General features: G+C 34.9%; 1 protein-coding gene across 2 annotated transcripts in view; it reads right to left on the bottom strand.

The window, feature by feature from the left end:
• The window catches only part of ZNF385D (zinc finger protein 385D), a 723,301-nt gene that overhangs the window by 649,601 nt on the left and 59,323 nt on the right, over window positions 1-14,377 (bottom strand). The window lies entirely within an intron of this gene.

Genomic DNA, 14,377 nt, shown 5'->3' with positions numbered 1-14,377 from the left:
ATTTCACTTGCATTTCTCTGATGATTAGTCATGTTGAGCATTTTTTCATATGTCTATTTACCATTTGTATGTCATCTTTGGAGAAATGTCTCTTCAGGTCATCTGCCCATTTTTCAATTGGGTTGTTTGTTTTTTTGTTGTTGAGTTTCATGAGTTTCTTGTATATTTTGGATATTAGCCCCTTATCGGAGGCACTGTTTGCAAAATCTTCTCCCATTCAGTTGGTTGCCTTTTTATTTTGTCGATGGTTTCTTTTGCTGTGCAGAAGATTTTAAGTTTACCATATGACCCAGCAATCCCTTTCCTGGGTATCTACCCAAAAAATCTGAAAACATTTATACATAAAGACACGTGTGCTCCGGTGTTTATTGCAGCTTTGTTTATGGTGGCCAAGACATGGAAACAACCAAAATGTCCTTCGATAGATAATTGGATAAAGAAGTTGTGGTATATATACACAATGGAATACTATTCGGCAGTAAGAAAAGATGAAATAGGACCATTTGTGACAACATGGATGGATCTTGAGAGTATAATGCTAAGCGAAATAAGTCAGACAGAAAAAGCAGAGAACCACATGATTTCACTGATATGTGGTATATAAACCAAAAACAACAAAAGAACAAGACAAACAAATGAGAAACAAAAACTCATAGACACAGACAATAGTTTAGTGGTTACCAGAGGGCAAGGGGGTTAGGGGGGTGGGAGATGAGGGTAAGGGGGATGAAATATATGGTGATGGAAGGAGAACTGACTCTGGGTGGTGAACACACAATCGGATTTATAGATGATGTAATACAGAATTGTACACCTGAAGTCTATGTAATTTTACTAACAATTGTCACCCCAATAAATTAAAAAAAAAAAAAAGAAAAGAAAAGAAAAGAAAAGAAAAAAAAATTCAATGCCTCTTTTCTGTAGAAGAGAACTGGGTCTGGAAATTTACAGCAGTCATACTCTCTTATCCAAAATGGTACCCACTGGAGAAAACAATAATAAATTGAGGATACTAACTTTTACTCAGGCTCACAATACTTCTTAATGCACTGCTCCTGATTAGAATGTAAAAGCAAAATTAACTCCTTTCTCCCCAGAACTAGAGCTTAAACAAAACCAGCTTATAGAAGAAGAGGCATGTGGATTAGAATTCTTGTTTACATATGTTGACTTGCTTACTGCTGTCTTATTTTAGCTTGACGGGGCTACTAGTATCTTCTAATTAGTAATAATACCTGGGAAAATAACTGAGAAACATGAGAAAGCACAGTTAGAAAGTAGACAGGTCATTTTAAGAGGACCATTGTTAGGAAAGTTTGAGAGTCATGGATTAAATTCAACAGTTAGGATAGGTAAATGGTATGCAATGAAAACTTTCTATTCCCTTGGCCACTGCTTTCAACTTTATCATTATTTGCTAAACCTGCTCAAATATTGTCAGGAATAAGTTTCTGAGTATATGATGATGCACAATAGCCAACTGGAGTCAGATTCTCTTTCCTGGTAAAGGAATGTCATCCATCATTTTCATTCTATTCACAAAATTGAGCAAAACAAAACAAACTACCATGAATATGCAATGACAAAAAATAGTACCCAGTGCTTTGCCACAATATTCTAAATATCCAAAGTTCACATGCATTATTTAAAGCAAAACATAAATAAATTAGGCTATTCTCTTCTGAATATTCATTTGTAAAACATAAAGAAGTCAATTTACGTACTCAAATGAACTACTTTCATATGAGTTTACTTTCATAAATGAACAAAGCTGAGTCATGGCTTTCTTCAGAGAAGAATCAGAAAAGAAAGTTAAATTTGCATCAATGTCCATGAGAAAAAGTATTTGAGAAATAGCTACTGTGTGTGCAATTTAACCATATAGTTAAACTTCAAAGGGTAAATACCACACAAAGTCTAAACCACTCTAAGTAAAATTTATGTATATTTAATTTCACAGATTCATTTCTTGTCATAATCTTAAAGCAATCTCTTAATTTCTAATTCTAACCAAACTGGTGTTCATTACATTTATCAAAGAACATGATTTTAAAAACTGCTTATTTGGATACCACTTTTCTTTTAAGAAACAGAAGGTAAAAATAATCTGCATATGTAACAGTCATTGTACTTATTTTCTTATTTTGAAAAGGTTTGAGTAGTCTACTTTCAAAAACTATAGTTTCAGTGAAAATAAGATCAATAGTCATATCAATATTTCTCTTTAAGAAACATAAATTCACACCTCCAGATAAACAATAAGAGAATAATTAATAAAAAATTCATGTTAGCTTTATTAAAACACTGTTATTTTTGTTTTAATTACACTTCCCTTTATTTGTCATGTAAAAAGATTTTGTGCAAATGATTAACTGCTTTCCCTAAATGCACTCCCAGATTAGAATGATGCATATTCAATTAAATGCTTTTTGATTTAATTTAATCTATTAAATTATTAAAAACAAATTAAGGTCTAAGTAATTAAAGTACTAAAAAAATACTCAAAGCACACTTTTCATATTTTATGTGAAACAAAAGGCAATAAAAAGCATTGATGGAACAGGATAAATATTGAATGTATTCCCACTTACAGTGAAAAAAATTAAAATAAAACTGACTTGTCAATATTTCAGTTTTTTCAAGTCTTGGCATTCTAATAACTGAAATAAGGAAAATATTCTTTTTCCTCTCTTCCAATTACAGTGTAAGTATGCATTACAAGAGGCAAACTATTATGCAAATGTACTTTGTAGTTTGGGGTTATGCTAAATAATTACTAACAAAACTGCTTTATTTAGCTTGTGGACATAAAACAACAATAAAAGAAAGTGGTAACTTGCTACTTTATGTATGACAATCTCAGTTTTACAAAACCAGGATCACTGATGCCATTATCAGGGACACTCAGCAATGGCACAAACCAGCTGAGCCATTGGAAAGAAAGGATTGTTTATCCTTTCTTACTGAAACTATGAGAAAATCACATGACTGAAATATAAGTAATTTCTTCATTTTCTCCCATTAAGTTTCATTACAAATATTATGTCAGTATAAGGAAGCATTACTGCTCAAAAATATTTTTATGTTTATAATGTAAGCTACAAATTGAGTTTGAACAAGGGCTGGCAATTTTACTTTGAAAAGCCAGATAATAAACATTTTAGGCTTTTCCGGTCAGAAGATCTCTGCCACAACGACTGGACCATGTCATTTTAGCACAAAAGCAGTCATGGGCGAAATATAAACAAATGGGCACGGCTGTGTTCCGAGAAAAATTTTATTTACAGGATAAATTTTGCATGGGCCATCGCTTATAGACCTCTGGCATAGAAGAGAGTGGGAAGAGGTATTAGAATATAAAATGAAGGAAGTATTACTTTCACTTATCCAAAAAGATATTGAGGGGCACTTTATGTTATAGGCAACAATGTGTTTCAAAGTGAATCTTATGAGGTGGGGATTGTGAAGACTACAATTGAATCTGAGCTCTTCCACTTGACAGCAATATGGCCCAGGCCAGTCACTTAATTCTGTCTTCTTAACTTCCTGACCTGGAAAATGGGTTTATTGTGAGGTTTAAGGGAGCTAATGTAGGTAATCCACTCTGAGCCATGCCTGGTAAAGAATAAGAGCTAAGTAATATTATTTATCATAAATGTTAATTTTTGTACACCATAGCCTGTCAGGGGAAAAAAGCCCTATTCATCGTTTCCAGCTTTCCCTTGTCATCAGAAAATAAATAATAAACAAACAAATAAGTGTATAAGCACTGCAGGCATATAAGCTATCTGTATGTATAAAATCATTCTAAGTTCCCCAAGGGCCATACCCAAGCACTAAGCTACTGTCTAACATAGAGATGGGAAATGGGAAATGAATGGGGGAAGTGCCTGACTGAATCTATGAATATAAGAACTACCAGATACATCCCTGGTAGCTAATGACTACAGAGAAAACCAGGCCCCCGAGAGTTAATTAATGACAGAAGACCCGATTAGACAGTGACATGCTAACATCAGACATATCTTAAAAATTAGGGGCACAATTGGGGGTGATGGAGGCATGGACAAATACATACATATCGTAAGGAATTCAACGTCAGAGCTAGGATACAGTCAAGGAAGTTCAGACTCCACCCGATGACTTCAGAATGACTTTCTAGAGAGCATGGAAAGTCAGGAATGCTTTGACTGACAGGGAGAGAGTGCTGGCGACCTGACACATAAGTGGTATTCCACAAAAAGCTGCCGATTACAAGGTGAAACTGGAATTAAATGACAACATGAGGAAAAGGATTTTTCCAGCTTCTTCAAGGTCTCTAAAGAAAAAATACAATTGAACATTTTTTGGTAGGTGCAGAACTGTCAATATGACTTCCAAATACTATGCTACAAAATCATCTTTCCACATTTTTAATTGTGCTTCTGGTCTACATTCCAATGCTAACTCCAAACCCTAATGAATCTTAAGTGGCAAGTCTTGGCTTGCTCTCACTTGCATCACTTCCTGAACACCTGGTAATCAGCCGTTTTATCCTGGGCTGACAATGCAACCTAGATGCCCTTCAATGCTCCTTAGTAATAAGCAAGAGAGATTCTCAGACTAGAAGGCATGTGGTGCATCGAGGCATCTGGTCAAGTGCAGATTCAGGCTCAGAAGGTCTGGGTTAGAGTCTGAGCATCCGTACTTCTACTAAGGAGCTGCTGATCCGTGAGCCCCATTTTGAGGAACAAAGGTGTAGAGAGCATTGAATTCTTACTTTGTGCCTAATGTCATTCTGCTCTTTTCCCTGGAAAAAGACTTCTACCCGGTTCACAGCTCAAATGAAACATTAGTGGTCACTTACACTTTCTACCTTCACATTATGGACGTAGCTACAATTTCCCTCAATTGCCTAAAGGGATTTGCAGAGTTAGGGATTTAGGCCAGATTCTTACAGTTTTCAAAAATTGAAGCTACCTAACCAGGCTTTCAAATACAGCTTTTGATCTTGAAAAGCCTGTTTTGCTCCTCCTCTGTTAAATTCTACCACACAACCTTTTTTTCTCTCTCAATTTTTCTTTTTCTTAACACACCCGAAAATGTTTATGTGAGCTTATTCCCTTTTGTATATACCTATATTTAAATTAAAAAGCAGTGCCTAGTCCTCATTTAAATTACATTATTATAGAGAATGAATGACTGTGTAATATAAATACATGTCAAGGTATAATAAAATTTAAATTTTCTATTGCTCTAGTAAAGAAACTTATAGAAACAAAAAGCTATATGACATGAAACCTGCTTATGACTCTACTATCTGTGGTCATAACCTATATCGTTTATGCTTCTTTGTTTCACTGATACAATTGTACAATAATATGTTACATTATACCTCTTGAATAAGGTATATTCAATCTTCCCCAGATTTTAATTATTTTAAATGTATGCACCTTTAATAAATGTATTAAATTCACTTACAAAATTTTCCTGCTCTTGATCTTTTGAAGTTAAGAACCCATATCACATGAACATCTTGCTATGTCCACTTTGGACCCATTTCTCAGTTGATCTCCAAGTGTATCCTTTGTTGGTTCTGCCTCTTAACAGTCTCCATTCTTGGTGTTACCTGTGTAACACTCTTTGATGTTTTACTCATGTACCTCAGCTTGGTCCCACATCCCTGCAAACTTTTTCTGGGACAATCCCTGTCTTGAACTAGAGATCCTGCCATCTGTCCATCTATTCAGTCACCTATTCATTCATGTCTTCATATCCATTGATATTGTCTTATAAACCCACTTGGTAATACAGTGGGCATTGTCTTTTGGGCTATTATAGACAGGACACAGCAATAACAGCTTTCCTTTAGAGGAGGGAAAGGAGGAAGGAGAGGAAAGAGAGAAAAAAAAGGAAGAGGTAAAAGAAGGAAAAAAAAGAGATGTTGGAGAAGACTAACTTCGGTTCATTTTCCACAGTTTTTCTATACAGACATTTCTTTTCACTCTAAAAGTTTTTTTTTCCTAATGCAAACATTTTTCTTCAAACTCTTTAAAGATTTTCTAAGACAAAAAAAAATCTAAATAAAAACAAGAAAATAAACCTGATTGCACAGAGAAAAAAAAATTCCCCTTGAAACAATACATAGATTTCTTACCATGACCTCCAAGTCCCCACTTCACCTGTTCAACCTTATAAAACCTGTGATTGAGTTTAGGTAGGGATATTCTGAGGACATCTATCTACCACCATGCTATCAGCATGACCTTCTACTCATAATTGTTATTTCCTAATTCCTTTTGGAATAACTGTCAAAAGATTTTTTGCATTAGGACCTGGTATATTTGTTTCCTATGGACTATATCTGAATAACTGTACTCCTTGTTTGGCTTAACTACAGTATCTTGGACCTATCTTAAATATAAGTATCTTTTCTAACCTATATTATATACTATGTGTCTATATAGATATAGATATAGATATAGATATAGATATAGATATAGATATAGATATAGATATAGATATATATGTTTGGTATTTTTTATTGGGGAAGGGGAACAGGACTTTATTGGGGAACAGTGTGTACTTCCAGGACTTTTTTCCATATCAAGTTGTTGTCCTTTCAATCTTAGTTGTGGAGGGTGCTGTTCAGCTTCAAGTTGTCCTTTCAGTCTTAGTTGTGGAGGGCGCAGCTCAGCTCCAGGTCCAGTTGCCGTTGCTAGTTGCAGGGGGCACAGCCCACCATCCCTTGTGGGAGTCGAACTGGCAACCTTGTGGTTGAGAGGACGCGCTCCAACCAACTGAGCCATCCAGGAGGCAGCTCAAGGCACCATGTTCAATCTTAGTTGCAGGGGGCACAGCCCACCATCCCTTGTGGGAGTCGAACTGGCAACCTTGTGGTTGAGAGGACGTGCTCCAACCAACTGAGCCATCTGGGAGCTCAGCTCAAGGCACCATGTTCAATCTTAGTTGCAGGGGCCAGAGCCCACCATCCCTGCGGGACTCGAGGAATTGAACTGGCAACCTTGTGGTTGAGAGCCCACTGGCACATGTGGGAATCGAACTGTCAGCCTTTGGAGTTAGGAGCACAGAGCTCCGACAGCCTGAGCCACCGGGCCGGCCCCAAAATATATTCTAAGAGCTCATATAATTTCTCATTTAATCTTTCATTTGTGGGTTTCCTCCATTGCCAATTTCCAGGAACTCTCAGGGTGAACAGAGAACCATATGAATGATGACTATTTTCACATGCACACCTATTGCTGACTTATTTCCTAGATATTTAGCACACTCTTATGCCATGACTAGAGTCATTATTTAACTCAAATGGAAAAAAATTGGAGAAAAGAGAGGATGAAAAGAGAAAAACAGGTGAAACAAGAGAAAATAATTTGTTAAGTAGCAAAAAACATTTTCAAGGACTAAAAGGTAAACAAGAATCTAAATAAAAAAGATATAATCCTAAATGGAATTAGCTGGAAGTTTCCTAAATTTATGATTGGCCTTATTAACAAACAATCGTGTATGTGTGTGTACGTGTGCACACACATACACGTGTGTGCTATCAATAAACATTAGTTAAATGATAAACAAGCAGAAGACATTAATTTTGTAGGAAATTATAGCATATATATTTTACTTCAGAGCAGTGGTTCTCAATCAGGGGTGATTTTCAATATTCTCAAATGGACCTTTCCGAATGCCTACAGATATTTCTGGTTGCCACAAGTGAGGGGTCCTACCGGCATCTATAGGTAAAGGCCTGAGAAGCTGCTAAATATCCTACAATGCACAGAACATCTCTCACAACAAAGAATCGTCTAACCCAAAATGTAATAATACTGACACTGAAAACATCTGCCCTAGAGAAAGATAATTGATAATTTGATAATGATAATTTTCAAAAAAGAATAAAGTCAGGATTCTCATACAGATATAAAATGTATATGTCTTAAAGATTTTATTTCAATCAGTCAATGAGGGAACCAGACGGATATTATAAGTGGTTTTAAAGAGAATCTGAAAAACAAATTTATAGGTTAGGAATTTGAAATGTATGTGCAAATGAAGGCAAAACTGCTTTTTAAAAAAAATATTGATGCAACACAAAGTAATAACCAAATTGTGTACAGTAAAAATACTGTATTGCATTTAATAGCTCAAGGCAAAACAATTTTTTCCACCTGATGGGGAATTAATTTAACTGAACCTCTATTGGAATAGTAGAGGTTATCGACCGTTTACAGCACTGTAAAATAGTTCCCACTGAGTCAGAATAAGGTAAGACTAAAGGGTGTACTATGGACAATGCATATTTTTCCACTGAAGGACACACTTTTTTTCCCTACAGAAAGTAGAAGAGGTAAAGACACAGGTCATAATCATATGCTATCAGTGGCCAAATATATGTTGGTGGCTTTTGGGTAATCACCAGAGAATAAGTTTAGTCAGCATATAAACATTATTTACCTGGTCTTTCAAATAAATTTATTCTAGTTCAAGGCTATCCAAAAATGGATCCCCTTCTCCTGGAAGATGCACACTTAAAACAGATTTCTTAAGTTGGATTTTATGTTCTCCGCCTCCATATTAACAAGTTTGAGCTCCATCAGAATATAGCACAGGACTCTGGGTGGTGAACACACCATGTAATATATAGATGATGTATTACAGAATTGTACACCTTTAACTCTAACTTTACTAACAACTGTCACCCCAATAAACTTTAATTAAAAAAAAAGACTATAGCTCATGGGAGCAAGAAAAAAGAATGCCTGTATTGTATTGCTTTTGTCTGCCTAGATACTAAAACTAGAATCAAATGTATTGTCTTTTTAGATGGACCTTATGGAAGAAGACATCATTTTTCATTATAATATAGCCATGAGGACACTATAATATTTCATAATAATCTATATGGAGGACAAATTAATGATTCATAGAAAATCAGAGGCCTGGAAATAATGATTGAGACAATCAGTTTAACAGAGACTATTCAGAATGTCCAGTATAGGCCCCTAAGGAAGCATGGGTAATTCAACTTCATATAAATCACTTAGTGGCTCACCCTCTTAACTTCATTTATGTGTGAATTGTTTCACCAAGGTTGGCCAAGAGTGCATTGCAATCAAGATGTTAAATCCCTTTGGCTTTCTAACAGTTTGGTTGATTGAACATGAAAATGATATCTTCAGTCAACGATATCAAATGTGTTCACTTTACTAAATTCGGGAAAAAATGAAAGTGAAACACACATATATATGTATGAAACTCTGCACTTAACATAATCTTTTCTATTTAATCATGTAGTAGAAATGAAAATTTTGGCCGGGATTCAAACAAATTTAATCTTCATTTTATTAAAAGTTTTCTTTCTTATTCTCTTTAAAGTATTTAAATCTTCAAGAATATTTCTAGCTAGCCTTCAGAATGACAGCGCTACCAAAACTATAATCAAAATTGAAAACATTTAAATATAAAAATACTAAGATCAACATACTAAATTACATCTGAATTTAATTGGGTAAAGAAACAAGAGGGGTCTATACACCATAGATCAATTGATTAGAGGGGATAAGACAAACCTAGCAGATAGCTGTCATGCTTACTGAAAGGTTATTTTACTATTGAACCTAAACCTTAGACTAATACCATCACTAATTTAAAACTTAGAATTGAACATGCCGTATTTGTCATCTGGGTTCTATTATCACTCTATTGTCATTTCTCAATTACTTAAGAATATTATTGGTGTCAGTGCTAGGTTCAGAATTTGACCAAAAATAAATAAACAAAATCATCCAGACTTACAAATGCTTGCACAAAAAGAAAAAGCCTGATGAGAAACTGAAAAACATAATAGAATCAGTAACTACCAAAAAAAAAATTATATCTCACAAATACATACTGGTAATACATAGTAAAGATAAAAAGCTTTTGCTACACTAGTGAGAGCATACTTTTAGTGAGGGACATTTTGTATTGTATTCTATTTCCTTAAATGATGACTGTGGCATTAATCAAAAGGAAACCTGATTAGCAAATTAAAACTTTGATTAGCTCTTTGCAGAATGAGAAAAAATATATTAATCAAAGACTATCATTAGGGCATAACTGGTCCCCTACTTCGACCAGTACCTGCTGGCTGGAAACAGGGAGATAATGGCTGTTAACACATGAGAGTTTGAGAGCCCTCTGATTGCTGTGAAACCATTTTTATTCTTCTTTAATCAAGGTAATTGCAGAGTACAGTGGTTCTTCAAGGCTTATACTGTATTTATCAAAGTAAGATTGAGGTGCTTTTAAAACACAGTTCACTTATGCTGAGGTTAAAAAATACATCTCTACCAGTCCTGCAGTTGTAAACTTTGCTTTCCATTTCAAAACGTTAAAAGCCAGATTAATATTCTTATCTGAAAAAAAAAATCACATTTTACCTTTGATAGCATAAATGTTTAGAATGGGGGAAAGGCAATAATGATATTTTTGTCAACCTTAAAAATTATGGAAAACCCACAGCCTTATATTTGGTGTTGTCAAAAGACTTTCATGGCCAAATTTCAAGGTGGGCAACTTTGAACAAATCAGCATGTTCATTTCCTTTAAAGAATTAGGAGAACTGAAATGGTGACCGCCATGAGCGGCTCTGACACAAAAATGAAAATTGTTTCTTTATTATGAATGAATTGAATTTTGTTTGTAATGTTCATTTCAATACTTCTGGGATGTTATGGAGGAAGCACTAGGACCAATCCTTTGCATGAAAGTTCAGAATTTTAATTAGGAATTCATCCTCCTATGAGTGTGTGCATTAATGGCCACTGGACATTATAACTTATGATAGCCACTCTTATTATTTATACACTCAGTAAATGCTTCAAAAGTGTTCTTCTTGGTGTAGTAATCTCACAAAGAAGTAAAGGGGTATAACAGACTGAGGCCTTGACCGAGAATCATCAGACCTATATTTGAGATCCAGTTCTACTAACTCTTTGGCCAGGTAAACTCAGGCAACACATTTAAAGATACTAAGTCAAATTTTATCTCTTAAAATTGACAATCATGGTATACTCCCTGCTTATATCACAGTGCCACTTTATGGATTCAATGGGGATATGCATTTGGGACATGTTGGGAAAAATCACAGTAAAAATTTGTGATTTACCTAATCATCGCTATGCACTTCACTATTGGTGACACAAATGGCCAGAGACTATTTGCATCTCCATTTTTTGTTCATCAGGCCAGAGTGCTGGCTTTTGCTGCTGATGGATGGCAAGCTCATGAAAACCAAAAACTATCAGTATGAGGCTATCAGGGGCAAGAGAGAAAGAATGGAATCAAATCACAACGGATAACATCTTAACCTTCTATTCTGTTCTAAAATGCATGAGTAAAACAGATCGTATGAGTAAACTTATAAGAAATAAAAAGTGATCAGATATTTCAACCACGTTAATACCTTACTGGACATGGTTGGCAATGAAAAACAGAAAAAATAAGCAGGACGTAAATATAATGTCATATTTCACTGCATTAGTTTGTGATTCTTTCTTTCTGTCTTTACAAAGCATGAGAATGCTCAAAATTCTAATCCTGAGCAACAGAATTAACCCTTTCCACACCAAAATGATCTTAAAAGTTCCCAGAAAGAAGTAAAACATGAAATGAAGACAGAGCTGGGGGAATGAGAGCGTGTCACGGCAGCAAGATTAGCAGTGGTGAGAGTAGAGAGAGAGCTGTGGGTTACAAGGGAACCAGAGGGGGAAAATAAATGACTCTAAAGAGAAGGATTGAGAACACAGGATTTAAGTAGTTTCAAGATGCTCAGCCTAGAAGATTCCCTGGCTGCAATCCATACAGGGGAAGGAATATTTTTATGGAATGTCAGGGTCTGAGCTGTAGCCCGGAAAATTGTAGTTAAAGGCAACAGGCCCATTCAGGCTAGCCCTAGGGAGCTCATGAACAATAAAATCATCAAATTCAAGAAAGCAGAGAGAAGAAAGGAGTGCCAAAAGCCAAAATAATCACACACTGATTAATGATTCCTAAAAACTACCGATTGAATTAATGCAGCAAATATTTATTCTGCACCTACCAGTTGCTAGACGTACAAGAGGGAAGAAAATAGGATTCTCGGTCTCATGAAGCTTATAATTTCCTGGGTTGTAAAGGAATGAATGACACTAATATAGATGTTAAAAGCTGAAGTATTATCAATGAGCACAGGTATCGTTGAAATGCCCTGAACCTTTTGCATGTCATATATCATGTATCAATTCTAAATTGTATGGTAGACCACAAAGAAGAGTGACCCTTCAATAACCATTAAACACCGCGGCTGATTCTAATTTCAAAGGCACAGCAAAAATTGGAAAACCTTTTCATTTCGTGTCAAATAAAGAAAAAGCAAGCGTGAACCAACCACACTGCCCAAACAAAGCTATGTCCTACTTCAGTATTTTTGCTCTATGAATCATTCATTCTTGTGGAAAGACATAAGAAAAAATTTAAAATCATAATTTCAGAATATCCAGGGAGAGGAGAAGAATATGAATCTGGCATGCTTCAAAACAAAACTACTTTCTGATAGTCTATTTTGATAAGCCAAAATCATTTTAGATAAAGAATACTTCATTATGTTATAAGGGCAGACAGAAAAAATAAATGACAAAAGAAAAAAGTGAATATGGGAAGAACAAGATGCAGAGAAAATAAGCAAAGAAGGGAAAAAGTTACAGGATAAGTGTTTGGGTTACTGAATAATGAGTTAAATGTTGTGACTAATCCATTGGAAACTGGTCTTGAACAAACTCAAAAGATAGAAAAAGGAACTTCTCAACAGTGATTAGAGGTGGTGGTTCCCTGACAGAGGAACTGAATTATTAACTTGGTTATAAATAAGATTTGTATCTTTAGAAAAGTATCTTCAAATAGACTATGTTGTAAGTGCTTCTGACCTGCAATGTTTCCGGTGATAAGAGGCTCACCCGACTTTCCCCTTCTCACACACTCCCCCATATCTTCAACATCATGTATCCATCGCTAAGTAGAGACACTTGACTAACACCTGACAAAACTTTATTTTCCATTTAGTTGGTTAAAAATATTGGATACATTTGAAAGCTGAGTGTTTTTATTTTAATATCATTCTTCCCCTTCTGAGGAATTAAGGTTGAATTACGAAGAAATTTTCTAATTGGAAAGCAGTATCCCATCCACATACAAACCAGGACAATTGTCACCCCAATAAACTTTAATATAAAAAAAAAAGAAAGAACGGGGTAGTTTGCTTTGCTTTCATACAAAGACTGCTTTAGCACTCCGGCAATTTGCTCTCATCCAAGGGACACAGTGTCCTGAAAATACATACCTAGTATTAATATTATCACTTAATGCTTGAAGAAGTATCTGCTGGAAATCTTATGTCAAACCATATTCTGAGCAAACAGAAGCTACACATAAATTCAGATGGCTTGGTCACCTAGGAAAAAATTGAATCTTAATACCTCCCCAGGGCATTACTTTTTAAATGTATTTCCCTTGTAAATAGATGGAGTTAGGACACACTGGGAAGGTTTGAAATAAGAAACTACAGTGATGGATGGATAGCACTTACTCTAATATCTTTTGATTCAATGTATTGATTGTTTTTCATAATGTGTAGGGTACTTTCAGCATTATTATTTATCAATGTATATATAAAATCTGGCAAACATATTTTAGGTTTATTTTTAAGATCAGTTAAGTGACATTCTCCTAATTCTTCTTCTTGAATGTGTCATGTACTAATACCGTGTTTCCCTGAAAATAAGACCTAGTCATACCATCAGCTTTAATGGGTCTTTTGGAGCAAAAATCAATGTAAGACCCGGTCTTATTTTACTATAAGACCGGGTATAATATAATATAATATAATATAATATAATATAATATAATATAATATAATATAAAATATAATACTGGGTCTTATATTAACTTTTGCTCCAAAAGACGCATTAGAGCTGATGTCCAACTAGGTCTTATTTTGGGGGAAACAGGGTACCTGAACTCTTATACAAAGCAGAATGAACAAAATGAAACAAAATCTTGTTTTTTAAAAAATATTCATAGAAAGGGTCTCTCTGAATTACTGAGTTTCCTGGAAATAATCATTTTGTTTCAAATGTCATTTAAAAACTCAATGGTAGATTCTCATACTCAGAAAAAATATGTTGACGCTAAATGAAGTTTTGTTGTTCATATTATTGGGTTGTTGACTGAAAGTATTTCAGCTCCCTCAGTGTCATAAAAGTAAACATCAGCGATCATTGTAAATGTAGATGTAACTGGTACCAATAAACTGTCCCAGAACATTCCCTGAAATGTTGATTTTCACACACACACACACACACACACA

This window comes from Rhinolophus sinicus, linkage group LG10 (assembly GCF_036562045.2).
Source record: "Rhinolophus sinicus isolate RSC01 linkage group LG10, ASM3656204v1, whole genome shotgun sequence".
In the NCBI taxonomy this organism is placed as follows: Eukaryota; Metazoa; Chordata; class Mammalia; order Chiroptera; family Rhinolophidae; genus Rhinolophus; species Rhinolophus sinicus.
Note: the sequence above shows the minus strand (reverse complement) of the source record. Positions and strands in the feature narration are given on the sequence as shown.